Here is an 8,777-nt window from a genome sequence, read left to right as displayed (position 1 = left end):
AGCTTGAGGATTAAGGTGCACCGGACCCAAGCCATGGTATTTTCAATAACCTCATATGCATGCAAAAGCTCGACTGTGAATAAGGAAGACCGTAGAAGAATTGATGCTTTTGAGTTATGGTGTTGAAAGTGCCATGGACTGCCAAAAGAACCAATAGATCCATTTTGGAAGAAGTGCAGCCAGAGTGCTCCTTGGAAGCCAAGATGGCCAAACTTTGTCTCTCATACTTCGGACATATTGTCAGGAGGGACCAGTCGCTGGAGAAGAATATCATGTTTGGTAAGGTGGAGGGTCAGAGAAAAAGAGGAAGACCCCCAATGAGATGTATTGGCCAAGTGGCAGCATCGATGGACTCAAATGCGGCAACAGTAGTGAGGTTGGCCCAGGATTGGGCAGTGTTTCCTTCTGCTGTGCATAGGGTTGCTATGGGTCAGTACCGACTTGATGGCACGTAACAGCAACAACAACAGTCATACCCAATGACGGGTCCAAAGGAAGGGAACCCAAGTCTGACCACCCTTGCTTCTAAGGCTGCAGCTCTTCTAAAACCATCTGCAGTGGTTCTGTCGACAATATAAAACCAGAATCTAATCAAGAGGAAACAAACCCCAAATGAGGAACAGTCTGCAAAACAACTAACTAGCCTGCAATCCTCAACTCAGACAAGACATGAAAGTTACAAAGAGCCAAGAACTCCACCAGACTGAAGGAGACTAAAGGGCTTGACAACACAAGGTGACCATGAGTCTCTGCTATAAAGATCATTCCTGAGACAGCAGGCAGACTTTGGATACAGTCAATAGAGTAGCAACAATGTCCTGGTTTCCATGGGTGTATTATGTTTGTACATAAGAGTGCCTCAGCTGATAGGAAATAGAAACTATTCAGTATAAAATATTTACTCTACAATGGTTCAGGGAAAGAAATGGCTTTCTTGTACCACACCTGCAACTTTTCTATATGTTTGAGATTATTTGAAAGAAAAAAAATAAGTGGATATAGCCAAAAGATGCAAACAATCCAAGTGTCCATCAACAGATTAATGAATCAGTAAAATGTGGTTTAGACATACAGTGGACATAAAGAAAAAGGTTCTGATACACGCTATGACATGGATGAACCTTGAAAACATTGTTGGTGTTAAGTGCCACCGAGTCAGTTCTGACTCATAGCAACCCTGTATTGGGTTTCCAAGAAGCAGCTGGTGGATCTAAACTGCTGACTTTGTGGTTCAAATAGACCTTGTGGTCTAGTGCTTATCAATTTAATACATTATGCTGAGCAAACTATCAGACCCAAAAGGACAAACGTCGTATTATCCCAATTATATGAAAGATCTAGATTTGGCAAAGGCATAGAGATGGAAGTGTACTAGTGGTTTCCAGGGCCTGTGGAAGGGAAGAGTGGGGGTGAGGTCATTGCTTAAGGGACCCTGGGAATCTGATGAGAAACGTGGAAATGGACAGTGGTGATGGATGCCCACATACTGGTGTGTCGCTGAATTGTACACTTGGTTACATTGATAAGCATTTTGCTGTGTGTATTGTACCACAATAAAATTAGAAAATAATGTTAATAAGGAGAGTGGATGGGCTTTGTGACCCTAAGACAAGAAGACACTCAGACAAGAAACATGGAAGAGAAAGAGGCTGCCATGCAATGTGCTGGCACCTCCTACCTCCCCCTCCCTGTCCCTGAGGTGAGAAATGGGGTTGGGCAGCAGGGGGCAAAACCCTGTGAAGCACACAGGAAGTGGAGGGTCAGCCACCAAGATCCACTTCCTCTCTGGCTTCCCTCCTCCTCTCTGAGGTCTGCTGTTGGTTCTGGCAGCAGCTGGTGCTATGGACCAGGCCTGAGTTCTAGTCTTCTCTCTCTGGGCCTCCAACCTGAACGCTGTTGGGGACAGCAAACGTAGTCTCAAACCCTCTCGCTATTTGCTTGCCATGAAGCTTGAGGTCAGGTGATTTGGATTGGGCCCAGTTTGCCTCTGTCTTGTGGGACAACCTGGGGCAATCACTTAACCTCTCTGTATTGGCTGTCTTTATAAGCATGTGGAAGGATAATATTTTGAAATATTCACCAAAGCTTCTTTCCCCAGAATTTCCTGCTTCCCCTCCCTTGTCCCAAGCTCCTCCTTCCCAAGTCCCCACATCGGGGCAGTTGAACTCCTTGCTGTCATAGGACAGATGTGGAGAATGCAGATCACAGAGGGCTCCCATTCACTGGCTGAGTTCCAAAGTCTGGTCTCTGCCATAGCAGAGAATTGGAAAATCTCCCCTGCCTATGAGACTCACAAGCCAAGGTGAGTCCTGTGTCCTGGCTGGAGGTGATGGTTTCCCAGAAGGCTCTGGAGACCTGAACACCTTCCCTTGATGGAGAACAGGATGCAATGAGCCAGCGACATGGCTGAAACCCAGACCCCATATTAGGATACAGTAGCTGGCTGCTGACTGGATGTCAAAAGGGGCCCAGAAAGCTCTCCCTCAGAAGGGCAGCTACCATGTGATGGCAGTAACATGGCCCTGGGAGCCAGTGACTCTGAAGACACGCTGTGATCGGGAGTGAGGCAGGACTCAACCATGTCTTTAAGAGAGCCAGACAAGAAAGGGGACAACACAGGGGAGGCTGGAGTGGAGAGATGAACACACTAAGGGCTAAAATGCCCCTCCATCCAGCATCTCAGAACAACCTGACCCCTAGACTTTAGACACATCTGGGACAATGGGCTGAGGTGATGTTTCCATCACTTCATGGGATGAAGGCCAAAAATAGAATGAAGGCCAGTTCCAGAAATACAAAGAAAGCTGCTTCCCTCACACATCTGAGTTTGTGCTTTAAGATTGCTGCCCACTGTGCATTAAGCATAAGAAGAGTAGAACCAGTGAGTGCTGGAGCTCACGCTTGCTGACTCCTGAGAGCCAACTATATGCACGTCTCCCTAACATCACATGGGCCACAGCGGAAGTATTTACACCATGGGAATTGACAAATACTACAAATCTCAGTTGCAAGGTTTTGGGGTTTGTTTGCTTTCTAGAAAGCCTATTTACCAACACACCACTGAACAGCACTGGCCCTATAGGGATGACATAGGCATTAAATGAAATTATGTAGCATGCTTGACACCGTACCTGGAACATGGTGGTGGTGGTGGTGGTGGTTGTATGCCGTCAAGTCGGTTCTGACTCATAGCAACCTTGGGAGCAATAGGGCTTCCAAGGCTGTAAATCTTTATGGAAGCAGAAAGTCTCTTCTTTCTCCCAAGAAGCAACTGGTAGATTCAAATTACTGATCTTAAGGTTAGCCGCTCAGTTTGTAATCCACTATGTTACCATGGCTCACTGGCACATGGTAGAGGCTCAGTAAATGACAACAGCTCCTTGGAGGCCAAGATGGCCACACTTCATCTCTCATACTTTGGACATATTGTCAGGAGGGACCAGTCGCTGGAGAAGGATATCATGTTTGGTAAGGTGGAGGGTCAGAGAAAAAGAGGAAGACCCCCAGAGAGATGGATTGGCCAAGTGGCAGCATTGATGGACTCAAGCGTGGCAACAATTCTAAGGTTGGCCCAGGATCAGGCAGTATTTCATTCTGTTGTGCATAGGGTTGCTATGAGTCGGTATTGACTCAATGGCACCTAACAACAGTAACAACTGTTGCCCAAGGAGCTCAGGATCTCTGTACGATAAACATTGGACATCCAACCACAAAATTGGCAGTTTGAGCCCACCAGCTGCTCCTCAGGAGAAAAATGAGGCTTTCTGCTTCTGCAAAGATTTACAGCCTTGGAACCAATATACAGGGTCACTATGAATCAGAACTGACAACAATTAACAACCTTAACAACAACTGTTGCCTGCTCTGGACCAAGGTCCTTCCTCTTCTCATTGCTGGGAGTAGGGAATCTTTGAACCCCATGACTCATCAAACCTGTTCTATGTGAGGACCCAGCATGGCCCAAGAAGACACTGTCTTAAGGATATTCGAAAATCTGGAAAGACCCAGGCCTGCCCTAGGAGGATTCAAGACCTTCTGTGGCCCTCACAAGTGATCCAGAACATGGGTCTCAGAGGCAGGACCCCACAGGGAACTGGCAACAGGAAATGGGCCTCTGACTGAGGGAACAAAGCAGTTAGAACAAGGGCACTCAGTCATAGTAAAAGCATTGCTCAGTGGAGAGCTGCTTTGCCCACCTCCAAGGCTTCGTAAGCATTTGTGATCAGCTGGCAGGATAGTGGTTTCCTTTTAGTCTCCAACTGTACTGCATACCCCGTCACACACTGTGGGGTCTCACCACACGTGCCATGGAGTTTGTGTTTATTTGACTCTATTTTTATTTTCAATTGGCTCAGGATGCCCCTGGCCACCCCAGAGATCACATCACCATGAATAGGTCTGGACATTTTATGATCCTACATCTATTCCAGCCAGACTGGAATTTAGGGAATATGGGACATAGGCCTGACTCCAGCCACTGACCAGTCACGAAGCCCAGCAGGGCCATTAACTTGGGTGGGTGGAGGATTTGCAGGCGTGCTTGCCTAGCCAGTTTACTTGGATGAGGGCAAAGAACACTGGCCAAGCTGTCCTGAAATAGCTCATGTGACTGGGTTTGGGAGCAGATTCATCTGTGGAAAACTTAAATTAATTCTTCATGGCTGAGAGACCCAGAACCCCAGGTGGACCTCCCAAAATCACTTGATCACATGGCTCTGATGGGCCAGCTGTTCTGGAAACGCAAGGAAGCCATCCCCAGTCTCTGAGCTGCTCTGTGTGACCAAAGGTCATGATGTGCCCGCGAAGGATCCTCAGGATGCCAATGAGGGAGGGGTCTGTACCTTCCAGCCATGTCTAGATGGGGAAACTGAGGCTAGAGAAGGGAAAACTTACAACAGAAGAGCAGAGCTAGTAAGAAACAGGCACTTTACTGAGTGCTTTTCATGACTTTTACATCCTCCAGCTAACGGCTCTTTTATGAGGCTGGACTGGCATTGTGAAGCCCACCGTCACCAGACCATCGCACCCCTGAGTGAGGGGGATCTGGGTGACCCTGTGGACTGAGAACAAGTCCAGTGAATGGATGGTGGGCACGTGAGTGAATGAGGTTATGCGGGAATGAGTGGAAGACCAAATGAATGCCTGAGGGAAGGAAGGAGAGAGAAGGAGGGAAGGATGTGCAGGGAGGGCAGGGCAACAGCAGAAAGTTAAGTCAAAGTGAAAGCTCGGTATTAGTGAGGTAAAGAGGAGGCCGAGTGACTCTGTGGTCATTAGTCCCGGGTGCCCGGGACTGGGAGCTTAAGTGAAGAGGGATCGCTTATTCGGTAGAAATCAACCGAATGGTCATGGGCTCCTACGGGAATAGTCCTAGAGTAGGCGGGCTCTTTGGTTTCCCGTTCTGCCCAGTGACGGGGCCCACTAGGCCGCCGGGCATCCCTGGTCTCGAGTAGGCCTCATTTGCCTGCCGGCAATGGCACCCCAAAGTCGGGACGCGCCATGTTGCTTATGCCAACAGCAATGAGAGTGAGCCAGATGAGCCAGAGCCTGGGCCCACTTTAGGGGGCTTGTTCGCATCGCTGCCCGCGCCTCTTCAGATACTGGTCCCCGGTCTTTCCTCTACCGCTGTTGCTGCCCCCACCCACAGGAGACCCCAGGCTTCACCTTCCTCCCCCATTGCCCTTTGGCCTGGGAGGCTTCACCTCACCTCCAAGCGTGAGCCCGGAGGCACCGGGAGTTGAGTTGGGGAGGGACTGGGGTTGGGGCTGCCCTCGCCCCCAGGCCCTGGCCTCAGTCTGCCCCCTCCCCATCGGTGGAGACCACCCCCGGGAGGGCTTCCCAAGCCAAACAAGAGGCTAGAGCCCGTCAAGATCACAGCGCCAGAGCTGCACAAGGGAGATTCAGATTCTGAGAAGATGAGCCCACAAAGAAGAAAACTGCCCTTCAGGGATTTGGCGAGGGCGACGGTTTGTCCGCCTTGTTTCCTCCACCTACAAACCTGACTGTGAAAGAGACAAACAGGTTGCTCCTGCCCCATGCCTTTTCCCAGAAGCCCTCGGATGGCTGCTCTGACACTAAGCCCTCCAGACTGGCTCCTAAGACGAAGCCTTCCTCTCTTGCCCCAGTTGTGGGCACCACACCTATCACTCCATCGCTCTCTGCCATCAAGGCTGCTGCCAAGAGTGCTGCCCTGCTGGTGAGGAAGCAGATCACACAGGAGGAGGACGACAGTGATGAGGAAGTAGCCCCTGAGAACCTCTTCTCCCTCCATGACAAGGCTGAGCCCCTGGAGTCGAGCCGTACCCTTACCCTATCCCCACTGTCCCTGAAGAGCTGCCTCCAGGGACAGAGCCCGAGCCAGCCTTCCAGGACGATGCAGCCAATGCCCCCCTGGAATTCAAGATGGCAGCAGGCTCAGGTGAGGCCCCTTGGATGCCTAAGCCTGGGGATAACTACAGCTATAATCAGTTTTCCATATATGGTGATGCTAATGCTGTTGGTGCTTACTATCAGGATTATTACAGTGGTGGCTACTATCCTGCGTAGGATCGGGCCCTAGCCCTCTCCCAGGAGATTGCCCCAGATGCCTCCTTCATCGATGATGAAGTATTTAAGCAACTGCAGGGCAAAAGGAACCGAGGGAGGGAGGAAATCAACTTTGTGGAGATCAAAGGTGATGACCACCTTAGTGGGGCCCAACAGTGGATGACCAAGTCTTTGACAAAAGAGAAAACCATGAAGTCATTCAGCAAAAAGAAAGGTGAGCAGCCAACAGGCGAACAGTGGCTGAAACACCAGATCACGTATCTGATTCACCAGGCTAAGGAGTGGGAGCTGGAACTGAAGAACACCTTGTCAGAGAAGAAGCTCAGCCGCTGGCAGACCCAAGCCAAATACAGATTCTAGGGCTCTGGAATGGATTGCTTCCAGGATCTCCTGCCAGCCCAGCTTTGCCTCTGGGAACCCCAGCTGCTGTCAACCCAGGATCTCTTTCCCTGAGAACCCAGCCCTCGCCTAGACGAGATTTTTTTCTTAACAATGTTATAAACCTCAGCTCCTCCCTATCTAGGAGCTAGCACAGACTCCGGAGTCTGGATGGGAGTCTGGATGGCAGCTTTGCTCCCTGTTGGGTGTAATGACATGTTGATACCGTGACCCCTCCCTAGCCTCCCCCCTCCACACTTTCCACCTTTTTATTTTTTTTTAAAGCCAGGGAGGGATGGCTGCTGAAATAAAACGTTCAGTCTGACAGACACTGTCTACCCTCACCCCATTCCTACTTTTTATTGTGGCCTCCTTTCTCCATTCTGGATCCTTTTCATCTGTTATCCTGTCCTTTGATCTCAGTTTTTACCTGTGTAAAACACCTTCCAAACCAAAAAATAAATAAATAAAAGTGAAAGCTCAGCTTGGATGGGAGCAGCAAGGGAAGGCCCTTTGCAGAGGAGCAGGGCCTCGACAGAGGCAGGCAGAGGGGACATTTCTGGTGTGGAATCAACACTGGCAGAAGGGGAAAGGGACTGCCTCACATCCTGCTCTGTGAACCACAGCTAAAGGTCACACAGTGGGAGAGAGGCCGAGCCAGGGTTTGAAGTCACACCCGGGCCCTTCATCCTGTGTCCTTGCAGCTGCTTGCAATAGCCCACTAAGAGGGCCTGAAGGAGCCTGGGTCTCCCCCTTCCCTAGGGACTCCCTCTGACTTCCCTTCTTCTGTCCTTGGTCACATTACATGAGGTAGGGACCTGGCTCCCAAACTCCTCAGGATGGAGAGAACCTGGCTTTGGCAGAACTCAGACTTCAGGCTCCCAGTTCCTCCATTTGCTAATGATCTCAGTCACCTTCACTGAGCTCTTGCCCACCCCTGCGTACAGACCCTGTACTTGGGATCCCATCATCCCCCCTCATCCCCCAACCGTCTGCTGAAGGCAGTACAGTGCTATCCCCATTTCACAGATGAGAGGGCTGAGGCACAGAGGTTTCGTAACTGAAAAAGAACCCGCTAGGAGTCCAGCCATGGGTTTCTATTTCCAGGTGACCTCCAATCCCTGGATTTTTCAGGGACATTGACTCCTGCCTTGGGGGTTGGAAGAGTATTCAGTGAATACTACCTGTCAACCTAGCCCACTTCATGCCACAATTGTAGGCACTGCCTTTTCCCAGCTGGTAACATCCCTGGCACCCAGGACAAGGCCCCAGGCTGCTCTGGCCCAGCATCTCAGGGGACTGGAGAACTGGGGCTGCACCTGGGGCCGGGGGAACACAGGTCCACTTCATCCTGCTCTACCAGCTAGACCCTCCCTGTCCCCCAGGATCCACTAGAGACCTGGGGTTTTCATGCATCTGATTAGCATAAATTAGCAGCTGCCGGCAGGAGGTAGGAATGCCACATTCCGAGGGGCCCCTGTCTTGTTTTTGGAAATGGGATTGAACTCTGCTGAGGGCTCTCCTTGTTCACTGGGTGCTGCACAGCAGGGCTGGTGTTTGTGTATCCAACAGAGGCCCACCCCAGCCCCAGTAAGCCCACGACCCACAGGTCCTCAGCCACAGCTCCAAAGATAACACAGAGGGCGGGGCAGAGAAGAGAGACACAGGGTCCAGAGGAGATCCTCCTCCCACTCAGGGCTCCCTCCACACTGAGAGACCTCTGTCCAGGATGGTGGGGGTGCAGGGGGAGGGTATGTATGGATGGATGGATAGACTAGGTTCTTCCAGAAGGCTGGGACCATGTTCCAGGGACCTTTCAACTGTGCAACGCCAACCCTGCTTCTTGGGGATACAGC

At 50.7% G+C, this 8,777-nt stretch overlaps 1 pseudogene; it reads left to right on the top strand.

The window, feature by feature from the left end:
* The first annotated feature begins 1,633 nt into the window (after nucleotides 1-1,633).
* LOC102824714 lies at nucleotides 1,634-6,903 on the top strand (annotated as a pseudogene).
* Nucleotides 6,904-8,777: the final 1,874 nt, after the last annotated feature.

Source organism: Chrysochloris asiatica, unplaced genomic scaffold (genome assembly GCF_000296735.1).
Source record: "Chrysochloris asiatica unplaced genomic scaffold, ChrAsi1.0 scaffold00047, whole genome shotgun sequence".
In the NCBI taxonomy this organism is placed as follows: domain Eukaryota; kingdom Metazoa; phylum Chordata; class Mammalia; order Afrosoricida; family Chrysochloridae; genus Chrysochloris; species Chrysochloris asiatica.
The sequence above is the reverse complement of the archived record's forward strand: the minus strand, read 5'-3'. Positions and strand labels throughout refer to the sequence as shown.